Source organism: Pogona vitticeps, chromosome 2, assembly GCF_051106095.1.
Source record: "Pogona vitticeps strain Pit_001003342236 chromosome 2, PviZW2.1, whole genome shotgun sequence".
Taxonomy (NCBI): domain Eukaryota; kingdom Metazoa; phylum Chordata; class Lepidosauria; order Squamata; family Agamidae; genus Pogona; species Pogona vitticeps.
The window spans coordinates 12,472,114-12,487,573 of NC_135784.1; the positions used below are offsets into that span (position 1 = coordinate 12,472,114).

The 15,460-nt window shown below is 46.7% G+C and overlaps 2 protein-coding genes across 6 annotated transcripts in view; one reads left to right on the forward strand and one right to left on the reverse strand.

Moving 5' to 3' along the window:
- The window catches only part of LOC110070793 (uncharacterized), a 32,781-nt gene extending 22,021 nt beyond the window's left edge, over positions 1-10,760 (reverse strand). Inside the window, exons 1-2 of the mRNA XM_072987753.2 lie at positions 10,632-10,760; positions 7,579-7,667 (exon numbers count right to left, since the gene is read on the reverse strand). The gene's annotated coding sequence lies outside the window, so the exon portion shown is untranslated. The remainder of the gene's footprint in view (positions 1-7,578; positions 7,668-10,631) is intronic.
- Positions 10,761-11,137: 377 nt separating this feature from the next.
- The window catches only part of LOC110070195 (uncharacterized), a 32,850-nt gene continuing 28,527 nt past the window's right edge, over positions 11,138-15,460 (forward strand). Inside the window, exon 1 of one of the 5 annotated variants that reach the window (XM_072987253.2) lies at positions 11,138-15,452. The gene's annotated coding sequence lies outside the window, so the exon portion shown is untranslated. The remainder of the gene's footprint in view (positions 15,453-15,460) is intronic. The other 4 variants (XM_078387511.1, XM_078387512.1, XM_078387507.1 and 1 more) reach the window with 4 other exon arrangements.

Genomic DNA, 15,460 nt, shown 5'->3' on the forward strand with positions numbered 1-15,460 from the left:
CATCCCAGGGAGGAAAGTCCACCCCCTTCTCTCTCCTGCCTGCCTTTCCGAAAAACATGGTCTGTGTTCACAAGCAACAAAACAAGGAAGCCGCCAAGTGGGGGTGGGGGAGGGAGTTATCCTGCAGTTGATCCTCAGCTCAGGATCTGGTCCTGAGAGGGATCAGGTTAGCCCTCCTCTCTGCTAGATCATCCAGGAAAAGACAAACATAAATACAGAGAGAAAGAGAGAGAGACTGGTGTGTACAAAAGAGTAAGAGGTCAGGCAGTTGTTCACCCTCGCAGGGAAAGTGCAGGGAGGATCCCCTCCCTCACCTACCCTATTTCTCCTGCCTGCCCCATAAGTCGCCAGGGGGCTCCCCCACCTCCCACCTTCCCCCTGTGCCACCCCTTTTCCTCTCACTTGGGACTTTGGCCCTTTATGAGAGCCTTTCCGGACTTTGGTGAAGGTGTGCTTTTGTTTGTGTGTGTGTTTGTGTGTTTAAGAATTAGTTCCAGAGCCCATTAATGGGGAGGGGAAGGGAGGGGGGTAGGGAAGGCAAATTATTTTCTCACGTTCCTTGGGGGAAGACAGGGTCTCTTTGCAGGGGATGAACCCTGCCCTACAGTCAGAGATAAGGGGGGAAACCCTACACTCACAAATACACACAGAGAGGATGATGAAGCCCTAGGGCCTTGCTGGGAGGTGGTGTGAGGCATTAGTCTCCCTGCCCCTGGGGGTGGGATCTGGACCCCAGAGATCCTCTCTCCCCTTTGAACCCCCCTCCCCCTTTCCTCCAGAGGAGACTCAGAGGAAAAGATTGCCTTGCACAAAGGTCGAGCAGCGCAAACCACAACGGGGCACCACCAGCAATGCCTGGAGAAGCAGCCCCCCTCCCCCGAGACTGGCAGAGAACTGGGCATGTCACCCCACACTGCAAATCTCATCTCTCACCCCACCCCTGATCTACCCCTCCAACACCCACCTCCAGCCAGATCCCGATCCTGGGGGCACCCCAAGAGTCCTCCTTCTCTCCAGGTGCCTTCTTGAGAAGGGGAAGAGGCAGACACAGCAATCCCACTTCCGGCTCCCGTTCAGAGGGCGTCAAGGGAAGGAGCTCTTCCCTCCCCTTCATAGCTCTAGGTTCCTCCCCTTCCCCTCCTACACAAAGGGGGGGACTGCAGAATGTAAACCTGGATTTTTGAATTTTAAGGGGAGGTGTGAGATGATCTGAAGGAGAGTGAGATTTGTAGTCAGAGAAAATGGATTCAGTCAGGTTCTGTGTAACATGAATTGAAAGGCATTGGAATGTGATAGGCCGTGAGACTTTTTTTCCAGTTCACTATTTGCCTGGTACAGAGAGGACTCAGATAAGCATGCAAGGACGAGGAGGCCCTAGAAGACCAAACATGCATACCATCCTAATTGGGAGAAGTTAAGGCACCTGGAACATCATGAGAATTCAGGGTGGAGAGTTGTGTTAGGCCTCTTTGAAGTTAATTGCTTTACAGCTATGAAGTGTCAGGAAGAAGGTGTTAGGAATGTAAGATAAAGATGGATGATGGGATGTGTTTAAGCTTCTCTTAGCTTCCCAAGCTTTTGGGGAGTTTTCGGAATGGATTGTGCTGTGTGAGGAAATGCTTACAGAATGTAACATGGAAAGGAGGAGGAGGTGGGCATAGCCCACCATAGCTTAGAACTTAGTATTTATTTTAATAAGAAATAGCAGCTTTATTTAACTATTGGAATCTTTGGACACATTTTATGCTACTGCTTTTGCAAACAAACTTTCTATGAATCTATATTTTCTTAAACTTAACTGAGGACTAGTCTCTTGAACAGCAAGGTTGCACTTAAATCCAGAGGATTGGAATAGGTCACTTAACTTCCTACCATTGAAAAGCCCTACCTTACGGAGCTGTTGTGTGTTCTCAGGAAACACAAAACCTGTGCTTAAATACTTTAAAAGGAAAGTGAAGTGTTCTTTTAAGGTCAGGCTTGTCCATGGAACAGATCTCACACACTTCAGATGATTGAAGGACTCGTCTCAGAGAAAGGTGGTGGATTTGTGTCCAAAGTGACTCCCTATTCAAACCCCATACTCTCTTTAGGGAGAGCTGGGCATTACAAGAACAAAGTCTTGAAGGAAGAGTCCATCAACTCTGCATTTTCAAGGAAGGGGTAAATCGGCCTCTCTCTTTTTTTAATGGCCAGAACTTTATTGATCTTTGGATACGTTTAGCAAAAACTGCCAGGATTAATTGCCATTTGCTGGGATGCATCATCATATGTCTGGCCATGCACCCAACTGCACATGATAAATCATTTTTGAGGCACCCTCTACAAGGACTTCATGAACAGAGAAAATGCCACCCTCCCAATGTTTTGTTCTCCATTCTTGAATGGCCATCTGCAGAGAAACAGAAGGCTGAGGTGCAAGATTGGCTTCCAGGTTTGGCAAGGGCTCACAAGTTTCACCCCCAAACTGCTTCCGAAGGTGGGAAGGCAGAGCATGGTAGGATTCAGCCTTTGCCGAGCTAAGAAGGGAAGGAGGCCTCGTTTGGTTTGGGTGTTTTCCAAAATGTGGGGCAGGGGCGGTGGCGGCAGAAAATGCCTCCAGGCTCTCGGAGGCTGAACTGCGAGTCCATCTCTCCTTTCCCCCCACCCCCCACCTTCTGAGAGGCCTCAGAAAACTTCCAAAGTATCTGCGTGTTGGGGGGGCGGTTTCCTGCGTGGAAACTCCCCCCCCTTTCTCCGTCCTTCCAGGTCCTGGCGCCGCTTCTCTGAGGCGTTGCTTGGCTGCCGGCTGAGGAGGTTAGGCGGGAGGCCACGGCTGGATGACGAGGGGCAGAGAAGAGGAGGGGGGTGGGATGGGGGTCCACGAAAGGGAACGAAGGGGCTGGAAAGAAGAAGAAAAGGCGGGCCGCCGTTGTTCCCCTCAGGGCTAGTTCCAGCCTCAGGAGGGCAGGTGGGGGCGCTGGAGAAGGACAGAGAGGGAACCCTCGCCTCACAAACTCCCGAGCCGGGAAGAACGCTCTCCTGTCCTCTCCTTCCACCCAACTCTCTCTCAAGAGACCGTTGTTGCGTCAGAACGCGCGCCTACGTGTGCCCGCTCTCTCGCCTCCAGAACGTGGGGGGACGGGGGAGAGAAAGGACTTGGGGAACCGTTGCGCCTGCGCATAGGAGAAGCAGCTGTGGGCGGGGACGAGGCTTTTTCCCTCAGGAGGGACGAGGCAGTTTCTCTGGGCAACGGAGGCGCCTCCTGAGATTCTGCTTCGGATTCACGTTATTCTTTATCCTTAACTTTTTCTCACTTCTGCAGGAGGTAGCGGGGCAGCTATTTTTGCCCTTTGAAGGCTTCATGGCAGACAGAAGTTGAAGGCTCCTGCCGGTATCTTCTCATTACCTGCACATTTTAATCATTTGGGTTGTCTTGTTGCTGATTACCCCTCCATCTATCTTTCCAGGCTTTCTCTTTAAAATTCTGCTCCCTTTTCGTCAGTTATACCCTTCTTTCTTTTCCTCTTCATCATCTTCTTCCTCTCTCCATCCCTCCTTCCTCAGCATTTTACTTTTCTGCTTCTCTCACCAGCACTTCCCTCCCCCCATCGCAACGGGATGGACACACACATCTTTTATATGCAATTAATAAAATGGACTAATGAATGGGTAAAGAAGTATAATAAAGGTAGAGAATATACAAAGAATGAACAATTTCTATTATCATACGAAGATATTCAGATAACTGATTCAGTAAAGGGTGCAGTGAATAAAATTTAAAGATTCCTGCTAGATCTATAAGAAAGAGACTGAGAAAGAAGGACCGAAGTTAGTGTGGGAACAAGACTTAGGAAAAAGAATAAATGACGAAGAATGAAGGAAGATGTGGAAAATAAGGGTTTTACCATTTGTCAGTGAGAATAAAACTTTTTTTTCAAATTGAGCTTAAGATGGTACTTGACACTGAGAAAATTGAATAAAATTAACGCTAGTTATCTGAACGTCTGTTGGCAATGTGAGAAGGAAATTGGTACATACTTTCATATGTGGTGGGAATGTGTGAGTGGGTTCTTCTAATTTGGGGGGGCAACCCTTCTTTGGCGAAAAATAACAGCGGAGACGTCTTTATAACTTTCAAAGTTTCGTCTTTATTAACACTTATCTCCTCCAGCACATTACTTATGGGATCAAAAACTCAACTCCAGTAACAGGTCACCACTAACAGAACTGAAACTCTTGTCATAGTCCCATGAACTCAACAGGGATGTCCCCTGCACCATTCCCTGTATTCCGGTCTTGGGAGAGGAGTACTTCGGAGGGCACAGATCGTCCCACAGCATGCCTGCCTTGTCCAGCCTCTTTCGTATGGTTTGTCATAAAACCTGTTGTAGGCTATCTCCGCCTCTCTTCGTAACTCCAGCTCACGAGGTGCCACTATCACTGTCCATTCCTTTGTCATCTACCTTGTCGGCTTTGGATCGCCGGAGTTGGGTTTGGGCAGCAATCCACCAATCCTCAAGTTAGGGAAGTCTCTTAACAGTTCTTGGGTTCAAATCCTTTCAAACTCCATCCTTTGGGTTTCAGCTCTCTTTCGCTCATAATCTGCCACCACTGAACAGAACCAGCGCACCCCTTCCTCATTTATATCTTCCTCCCAAACTGTCACTTCTTGCTCCACCCCTTTTCCCCTCTCACTTCTTCAGCTAGACAAACCTCCGTCTTTCCCGCCTTTTCTTTTGATTCTATTTCTCTTGCGTCTTTCATAATGGTCTTTTTGTCTTCATCAGTCTTCATCTTTTTGTTCTACCTCCCTTTTCTCCTTTTCACCTCCTTCTATGGCCTCTATTATCACGGACGGCTCAGTACATTCTGCTCCTTCACAGAATGTAAAAATGTACAAAAATTTTGGAAACTAATCTTTAAAGAATTAAATGGCATATGTGAAAAAGATATAGAATGTAATCCTGAGATAGCCTTGTTATCAATATTCGAGAATGTGGAATATGATATGACGACTAGAGAGTTGATTACCAATTTATTAATATCAGCCAGATTAATAATAGCTGGGAATTGGAAATCAAAGTCTGAATTTCAAATAGAAGAATGGTGTGATGAAATATGGAACATTGCTATAATGATAAGTTAGCCTGTAACTTAAAGGTTAAGGAGAGGAAAAGAGTAAATTTTATGATATATGGGGCAGATTTCTTGCATATGTGCTAATAAGAGGAAAATATCAAGGGTGGAATGGAATGTGGAAGGTAGCCATCACAAATCAAATTCCTACCCCTTGTTTGATAGGGTTACATTTATCTGATCATTTTAAGAGTGTTTTGATAACTACTCGCTCCCAGATAGAAAAGATAGAAACATCTGAAGGAAAATGTGAGGTATCTGATGAAGAAATAGGAGAAAATGAAGCAAATGAACTAGCTGAGGTAGTGAATATAAGAAATCCTCATGAAAACAGTTTTAAATAATAACAAAGACAGGATTATACTTTACAACAATGCTTTAAACTGGCCAGAGAAGGACCAATAACCCCTGAGTACCCTGAAAGATACTTTGTGGACAGATACCTGTTATATAGGAAGGTCCTGTTAAATCCAAAGAGGGGAGGGGAAAGCATCCACAGAGAACTGGTCATCCCTTTTAAGTACAGAGAAAAGATAATAGAAAAGGGACATACGGACACTGTTGCTGCACATTTGGGGATCGCACGTACAAAGCAGAGGATAGCACAAAATTTTTACTGGCCTGGGATGGGGAAGCAAATACAGTGGTGCCTCGCTTAGTGGTCACTCCGTTGAGCGACGAAATTGCTTAGCGATGGACTTTTTGCCATCGCAAAAGCGATCGCTTTGCGATGGTCCCTATGGGGAAATTTCAGTTTGCGATGATCACGGGGAAGCGATCATCGCAAAGCCCCCATTTTCGGCCAGCTGATCGGTGGTTTCAAAATGCCCGCCGGGAAAACAAAATGGCCACCCGCTGTGTTTCCTCGCTTTAGAGGCACCGAAAATGGCCGCCCCATGGAGGATTTTCGCTTACAGGTGAGTTTTTAAGCCCATAGGAATGCATTAAACGCGTTTTAATGCGTTTCTATGAGCTTTTAAAAATCGCTTAGCGATAAAATCGCTTAGCAACTTTTTTCCTGCACGCATTAACGTCGCTAAGCGAGGCACCACTGTAAGGTCATATTGTCAAAGCTATGACATATGTCAGAGGCAGGGTACTGGCAATGACAAAACTAAAGCTAAATTGTGCCCTTTACCAATTATATCTATCCTATTTCAATGCATAGGCATTGTGGGACCATTACCTAAAGTAACTAGAAGGGGAACAGCACTCACTCATGAAAAGGCTGTGGCATAGCTCATATTACATCATCCCCATACCATACTCATACAAATGGATTAGGGGAGAAATTTAATGGGACCCAAATGCAAATGATCAGAGTTTATACAGCTGAAAACCCTAATGATTGTGATTACAAAATACAACCCTTGTTATATGCATACAGGTCTGAGTGCATACAGGTCTGAGTTCAGTCCATTTGAACTATTTGGACGGAAAGTGCGGGGACCCTTGGATTTATGCAGACAAAATTGGGAAAAACAACAGGGAGAATACCCAGAGACAGTGATCCAGTACATAGACAATTTAATGAATTCCTTGCAACAAACTCTGAAGTTAGCTGCAGAATCTGTCTAAGAAGGAAGTAGGGAGATCAGAGCACGGGTGCTATCTGGTTGTCCATTGACAGTGTTGCCTCCAGAAGAATGCCCAGCGTGTGTTGGGAACCACCCAAATCAGAGATATCAGGGGGACCCAGTTGGAGGATTCCCATGAGTTCATCCTTAGTCTATTGTCCCTTTTATCCTCTGATTGCAGGAGAAAGTGGGAACAGAAATGATGTTACCTGTTAATCAATTATCATAAGAGTCCAAAGTACAGGTGGATGGTGCAAAGCAAAATTCCCCCGTCTGGCTTGTCTGTTCAGGGGTAACAAGAAGGGAGCCTTGAAGAAGAACTCCCACCTCTCAAATAAGGATGACAAAGGTTTGCCTCTTATCAAGAGAACCTACCCTTGGTGAGCATGGGGTTTGGGGTGAGCAGTATTGAGATCTTTTTTAAATAAACTACAAAGAAAACAATAACCTAAAATAGCAACACTTTGCACATGTTCAAAGAAGAAATGTGGTGTGGTACATCAGTCCCCAACCTTTTCGGGACTGCGGACCAGTTGGGGAGTGCAGGCAGAGGGGCGTGTCCTGCTCACAGAGGGGCGTGTTCTGCTCACGGGTGCGTGAGAATAACACACCCCTCTACAAGCATGACACTCCCCTCCGCAGGTGCAACACACCCACCATGCGTGCGGGGTGTGTGTGAAGATCCCACTCCGCAGCCCAGTTGGAGGAAGTCCATGGATCGGCACCAGGCCGCGGACAGGGAGTTGGGGACCCCTGGTGTAGTGGATGGAGTACCAGACTGGAAACCAGGAAGCCTGGATTCAAATCCCTTGCTGGGCCAAGGAAACTGAGAGGAGAGAGTGTGTGTGGCAAGGCTACTTAAGCCACCTCTTGAAATCTTACTTACCGTGCAAATGTTGGAAGTATCTGGGATTTGGTTCTTTGTTTTTGGTCCCCAAAACAGCAAAGAGAAATCAGGTCAGTCTCACCCTCTTCCTAGCAGAAAAGAAAAAGAAGATCAGCCTTGAGGCTTCATGGATAAGGGAAATCAAAAACGTTTCCTTGCGGGATGTGCCTTCATTATGTTTCAATCGAACGGGGCTCCATCCCCATCTTTCTCTCATCTTCAGGCAGCAGAACAACAAGGGGAACACAAAAGCAGGCAGCTGGCAGGCATATCTCAGGCCAGGATCAGAGATAAAAGCTCCCCCAATCCCAGTGAGGTGGGGGCAACAGCAGAGAACCAGAGAGCAACAGGACATGTTTCCTGCTGACACATGCGATGAAAGCATCAGCATACAAGATGGTATTTTTCCCATTACAGTGGTGCCTCTCATAGCGAACGCTTCGCTATGCGATGAAACTGCACAACGATGGGTCCCGGGCCATCGCTGGAGCGTTCGCTCAGCGATGGCCCCTATGGGCTTTTTTCGCTATGCGATGACCGCGCGGACGCGATCAAAGCATAGCGAACAGCTGATCGGCGGTTCCAAAATGGCCGCCGCTAAAACAAAATGGCGACCGCTGTTTTGCCTCTCTAACGAGGCATCCAAAATGGCCGCCGCAATGGAGAAAACTCGCAGAACGGTGAGCTTTAAGTCCATAGGAACGTATTAAGTCAGTTTTAATACGTTCCTATGGACTTTTTTGTTTCACTTAACGATGGATTCGCTGAGCGAGGGTTAATCCGGAACGGATTAACCTCGCTAAGCGAGGCACCACTGTATTTATTTAAAATAATTTTACACCACCTTTCTCCTAAAAAAGAACTCAAGACAGCTTACCTTCATCATGAAAAGCCAACATTGAAAAAGTTAAAAACAGAAGTCTAGAAACCTTAAAAAGAAAAAAAAAACAATGCTACACTAAAAATACTAGACAAAAATCAATGTGTTTTCAAAAGCCAGCTAAAAACTTGGCTATTCAAGCAGGCCTCCCCCCCCCCCAGTCAGTTAAGTGATTCTTGTTTTTCTCCCCTTTTGAGCCATGCCATCTTGGTAATGTATTCTTCTAATTAACTGATTTAATTTTAATTTTTGATTTTATATATTTTATATTGTTCTGTTTTCTTTATGTAAGCCGCCCCAAGTGGACATGGTCAGAGGAGCGGGGTATAAATAAATAAATAAATAAATAAATAAATAAATAAATAAATAAATAAATAAATACACCACAGCCTGTGTGATGTAGTGGACTGAGGGTTGGACCTGGGTTCAAATCTCTGCAGTCACGGAAGCCGACTTGAGAGTTGGGAAGAAGGGTGAACCCCTCCTTGAACAGCTCACATACTTCAAGAGCCTTCTTATGAGGGGCAAGGTAGTGTCCTTTATAAAATGTGCAGGGTTGGGACCTGGGTTCAAATGTCCTCTCAACCAAGGAAACTCATGGGGGTGGGCTAGCAAGGGTGAAAACCTCCCTAACCATCTCACTTCTCTCACAGATCCCTCTTAAGGGTCACCATTGGTCTGAAGTGCAAACCCCCCCCAGTCCAGCCCCCTTGTGCACAGAGCCCACACACCCCCAACCGGTCCATGGTCTAAAAACAGTTGGGGACCATTGATTTGCCCCGCCTTTCTCCTTTAAAAGGACTCAAGGCAGCTTACTTTCATCACCAAAAAGCATCATTTAAAAGTTTAAAACAGCAAGTCTATAAACCTTAAAAGGGGTTAGGGATAACCAATGCTACACTAAAAATAGTAAACAAAATCATCCTCTAGAAAACACCACAGCCTGTGTGATGTAGGGGATCGAGGGTTGGACCAGGCCCTCTTGTCACAGCACCGTTATTTTTGTCACCCCAAGGATGCCAATGCAGGGGCGTCTCCAAAGGTGCTCCTCGGCCTCCTTGCCAAGGGCCCTGTGCTGTGGGGTTGCCAACCCAAGACGGGCCGAGTTCAGGTCTCAGGACTTTTACCGCCTGCCCTCTTGCAACCCCCCACGTTTTCTGAATAGTTTTTATCCTAGAGCTATAATTGCACTTAATAATGAACTTAAGTCCGTCACCTTCTTCTCTCCTGCTTTCTCTCCTGCCTCCCTTTCAGAAAAAGACGGTCTGTGTTCACAAGCAGCACAACAAGGAAGCCGCCAAGCGGTTGATCCTCAGCTCAGGATCTGGTCTTGAGAGGGATCCGGTTAGCCCTCCTCGCTGCCAGATCATCCAGGAAAAGACAAATACAGGCGCGCGCGCGCACACACGCACACACACACACACACTGGTGTGTAGAAAAGAGCGAGAGGTCTGGCATATATTCCCCCTCAGAGGGAAGGTGCAGGGAGGACCCCCTGCCTCGCAAACCCCATTTCTCCTCCCCCCCCCCAAGTCGCCCTGGCGGCTCCTCCACCTCCCGCCTGTTCCCCCCATCGCCGCCCCCTTTGCCTCTCCGGCCCCACCTGGGACTTTTTTTCTTTAAGGGAGCCTTTCCGGGCTTTGGCCAAGGTGTGCTTTTGTTTGTGTGTGTGTTTATGTGTTTGTTTACAGATACTTCCAAAGCCCTCGTCATTAGCGAGGAGGGGAATGAGGGGGTGAGAAGGAAGGCAAGTTATTTTCTCTCGTTCCTTGGGGGGGAGGGCAGGGTCCCCTTGCAGAGGACAAACCCCGCCCTACACACAGAGAGAAGGAAAAAAGACCTACACACAGCACAAACACACAAATAGAGGCTGTTGAAGCCCTAGGGCCTTGCAGGGAGGTGGCATGGGGCGTTAGTCTCCCTGCCCCTGGGGGTGGGATCTGGACCCCAGAGATCCTCTGAACCCCCCCCCCTTTCCTCCAGAGGAGACTCAGCGGAAAAGATTGCCTTGCACAAAGGTCGAGCAGGTCAAGCCACAACGGGGCACTATCGGCAATGCCTGGAGAGCCGCCATTTTTTTCCCCCGAGACTGGCGGGGAGCTGGCCATCTCGCCCCTCGCTGCAAATCTCACCTCTCCCCCACCCCCGACCTGTCCCCCCCTCCAGCGCCCACCTCCGTCCAGGTCCCGATCCGGGAGGCGCCCCAAAAGCCCCGCTTCTCTCCTCCAGGCGCCTTTCTTGGGCCGAAGGGGAAGAGGCAGGCGCAGCGATCCCCGCTTCCGGGTTGAGTCAAGGAGAGGAGCTCTTCCCTCGTTTTCGTAGCTTTATGTTCCTCCCCCTTCCCCTCCGGCGGGGGAACTGCAGAAAAACGGGGGGGGGGTTGAGGGCACCGACTGACCCCTTTTGTTAAACAGTAAAAAGGGGAACCGTCCAAGATGAAACCTGGACCCCATCACAGGGGGTTTAAGAAACCGCATGAGCCTGTGGGTCTGCTCCATGTGGGGGGGGGTCTGAGCAGAGGGGGGCCAGCTCCTTCAAGACCTGCTGTAAGGAGGAAGAAACTGTAAAGAGCCGCTCTCCCTAAAGACACAAAGATCCCGGTCAGGGAGTCCCGCTGGGCCCAAAACCACTTTATCCCAAAACCACTTTATCCCCTGAGGTAAATCCTCTAAACCCCAGCAGTGCATAGTTCACGGCCGATAGAGAAGCCTGAACCTTAAAAATTAACTCTTCTTGATTGATGTTTAAGGCTTTCACGGCCGGGATCTTCTTGATTGCTTCCAAAGCCATAAAACATAGGCTAAGTGTTTCCTTAGAATACACACCAACATACTCAAGTAGTCCTCTGTTAAAGAATTATATATATTTTTATTAAGAAAATTAAGTAGATTCATTAGAACACAGTTGTAGCTTTAAAGCATAAGCATTGAGGGTATCCATCTGTTACAATGTTTAAATAAACTTACGATTTCTAATTAAAATAAAAACAGCTAGGTCATCATCTTTGCTCTATGACCCTACATGTTGGCATTTAGAAACTGGGCTATTCCCCACCCCCTTCTTTAAAAGAAAAACAAGCTGCTAGGTTTCACATTCCACAGCATTTACCAAATTTCCCTTTTAAATACACAAACCCTCTCATTTTACATCTCTCTCGGACCACCTTCTTCACTACATTTTCAAGCTGTCAACCAATTAAGTCCAAATAGGTGTACAGTAATTCAGAACACTCCAATCACTGCCCAAAATTCTCATGGTCCAGGCTCCAGGTGTCTTCTCTCCTTCAGTTTAGCAGTTTGTTGTTTCCTCTCCTTTTCCTGGATGGTCCGACCTCATGAATTAGGCAAACAACTCTGTACAACAAGCTCCTGAAAAACATCTCTTTTAAATTCATCCTAACCAGCACCTAACAGACTCCATTTGAGTATCACTGCAATTCCCAGTTTCCTTCCCTTTCCTTACAGAAACGGCTACAGAGAATCCAGTGTCTTCCAAGGAAGTCCAACTCAATGTGCTTTAAAGAGAAGCTGCTCTGCTCCTGGGTAACTGCTTTGCTGAGAGGCAAGAAATGGGAATGCTTGCCTTGCCTGCTCCACAGCTTCATTACTTCCTCACTGCGTGCACTATCCTTTTTTCATCTGGGCACCACAGGGCAGCTCCTTTGCCTTCTGGAGGGGTGCCGGCCTTCCCCTCCATTCTTCAGTACCTGTCTGCTGATCCATAAACAGAATTCCTCTTTTGTTGCCTGTTGTGGTTCTCTCAGAGTGTGATGTGTGCTTAAATATGAGAGAGTGAGTGAGGAAGGGAGGGAGGGGGAGAGAGAGAGAGAGATGGCTTTTGGGGAAGTGTGATTGTACCAGGTGCACTACGAAGAGTGTATACTGTAAATATAATAAATAAAGAAATAATGGTTGTTGTGGGGTTTTTTGGGCTCTTTGGCCGTGTTCTGAAGGTTGTTCTTCATGACGTTTCGCCAGTCTCTGGCCAGCATCTTCAGAGGACAGCAAATTGTGCTCTGTCCTCTGAAGATGCCGGCCACAGAGACTGGCGAAATGTCAGGAAGAATAACCTTCAGAACATGGCCAAAGAGCCCGAAAAACCCACAACAACCATTAGATCCCGGCTGTGAAAGCCTTCGCGAATACAATAAAGAAATAAATAGTGCATGAGATACCTCAGGGAAAGAAATGTACACTGGGGGGGCGGGATTATGAGGCAGACATCAGCAGGTGAGCTTGATCTAACATTGCTGTGTAAATCCTTAAAGATTTTTCCCATCCTGCTCACAACTTTTTTGAACTGTTGCCGTCTGGCAAAAGATACAGGAACAATTAAGACTCGGACCACACGTTTTCTGAATAATTTTTATCAGAGCTATAATTGCACTCAATAATGAACTTAAAGGCCACCAGCAGTGAACAGTTGGACAGTGTTATTTAGCCTGCAGTGCAGATGTTTGTGTTCTTAGTGGGGGATTTTTAGTGGGTGGGGAGAGTTTGAGGATTTTTTTATGTGTGTGCATGTGGGTCTGGTCTCTGGATGTGTGAATTTTGTTGAATGTATATACTGTGTATATACTTACAATGACAATAAATATATACATTTATAAATTAATAAAGTCTGCTGCAGTTAACAGTGAACATGTAGCCCCTGTGATATTGCTGGACTACAGTTTCCATTATCCTCCACCATCAGTTAGGACCAGAAGCAGTTATAGGCACAACAGTTTCAGGAGGACCAGCCTTTCCCCACCCCTGATCCCCTCATGCCTAGAAGCTGCTTTCCTAAGTCACAGGAATTGGTATCATCATCTAAAGAACAATCTTCTGTGCTTTTCCTAGCAATTTTTAACAGGATGTACCCAGTGTCTGTGATGTTTCTTTTCCTCCTATAAACCAGAGGAAGATTAAAATAATAAAGAATTGTAAGATGCATATCGACTGTCTTCCTCTGACTCTCAGGGTCCTTCTCCTCTTAAAAAGTGGTTGAGGGAGCAGAGGCACGTACAAGAGGCTATTGCACAGATGGGCACAAAGCACTTTGTATCAGGTTGTCGCAAATTGTTGTTGTGGCACCATGGGTTTCTTCCCTTTTGTTCTTTAGTCATTAAGTTATGTCCGACTATTTGTGATCCCATGGACCAGAGCACGCCAGGCCCTCCTGCCTTCCACTGCCTCCTGGAGTTGGGTCAAATTCATGTTGGTAGCTTCGATGACACTGTCCAACCATCTTGTCCTCTGACGTCCCCTTCTTCTCTTGCCTTCACACTTTCCTAACATCAGGGTCTTTTCCAGGGAGTCTTCTCTTCTCATGAGATGTCCAAAGTATTGGAGCCTCAGCTTCAGGATCTGTCCTTCCAGTGAGCACTCAGGGTTGATTTCCTTTAGAATTGATAGGTTTGCTCTCCTTGCAGTCCAGGGGACTCTCAAGAGTCTCCTCCAGCACCACAATTCAAAAGCATCAATTCTTCGGCAGTCAATCTTCTTTATGGTCCACCTCTCACTGGAAAAGTCATAGCTTTGACTATTCGGACCTTTGTCGGCAAGGTGATGTCTCTGCTTTTTAGGATGCTGTCTAGGTTTGTCATTGCTTTCCTCCCAAGAAGCAGGTGTCTTTTTAATTTCATTGCTACTGCCACCATCTGCAGTGATCATGGAGCCCAAGAAAGTAAAATCTGTCACTGCCTCCATATCTTCCCCTTCTATTTGCCAAGAGGTGATGAGACCAGTGGCCATGATCTTAGTTTTTTTGATGTTGAGTTTCAGAACGTTTTTTGCACTCTCCTCTTTCGCCCTTATTACAAGGTTCTTTAATTCCTTCTCACTTTCTGCCATCAGAGTGGTATCATTTGCATATCTGAGGTTGTTGGTATTTCTTCTGGCAATCTTAATTCCAGTTTGGGATTCCTCCAGTCCAGCCTTTCGCATGATGTATTCTGCATATAAGTTAAATAAGCAGGGTGACAATATACAGCCTTGTTCCACCAGTGTTTCTTCTCTACCTCCTTGCTTTTCCCCCAACGATTTTGAAGATAGCAAAAGTGGAACCTTCAATCACAGACATCGAAGTGGCAATTTCTCACCCCAATACCTTTGCTGTCACTTTTGAGGCACCTCCAAGAAACAGCCAGGAAAAAAAAAAGAAATAGATGGAATTGTGGAGTTCACTCAATAAAATGGCAGACTTCTTTCCTTGCCTTGCAATCGCATGGCTCAAGGAACCTTCTAACACAATAAACAAAGAAACAAAGAAACAAGAGAGAGAGAGAGAGAGAGAGAGAGAGAGAGACTGAAATAAATAATATAATGGTGGTTTATCTTCTTTATTTGTGTTGCCCCCACTTACGCAGGACTCAGGGGACTCAGTCAGTGTATACGAGAGAAAATAACAAACCACTGGATGTTGTTATTATGTGTTGTCAAATCAGAACCAATCAGTTCCACTGTCATTGAGTTTCTGTGGCTAAGGAGGGATTTGAAACCTGTTCTTTATCCACTGCTCCACACTGGGTGAGCTACTGCACAGCTCAGTGATTTAGGTCTCTGGAGCCAGAGGTTGGGAGTTCAATTCCCCCACCGTGTCTCCTTGAAAGGGGCTGGACTAGATGATCCACAGGGTTCCCCTTCCAGCTCTGCATTTGTATGCTGATGTCGTTATGTGAAAAAGCTGAATTAAAAGCAAAATGAGCTTTAAAATTGCATCAACTCTCCCTGGAAAGCTCATGTCACGGGTAAGTATTTTACATCAAGGTAAAACCCAGCTTGACATTGGAGCCCCCTGGGCTTCTGACGCACCTCTTCCCAAGTTCGGTTTTAACCCTCAAGAATCAAAGTCATCAAGCAGCGAGTCCTAGAGAGCCGCTCAGGACGAAAAGAAGGGAGGGCGATCACCCACTTCCTGCTTCCGCAGCTAAGGTGTCCCGCTGATTTCTTTCCCTCCGAGTCCCCTCTTGGAGGGTCCGGGCGGGGCTGCTGCTGCCTTCTCGGGCGAGCAGGTGAGCTT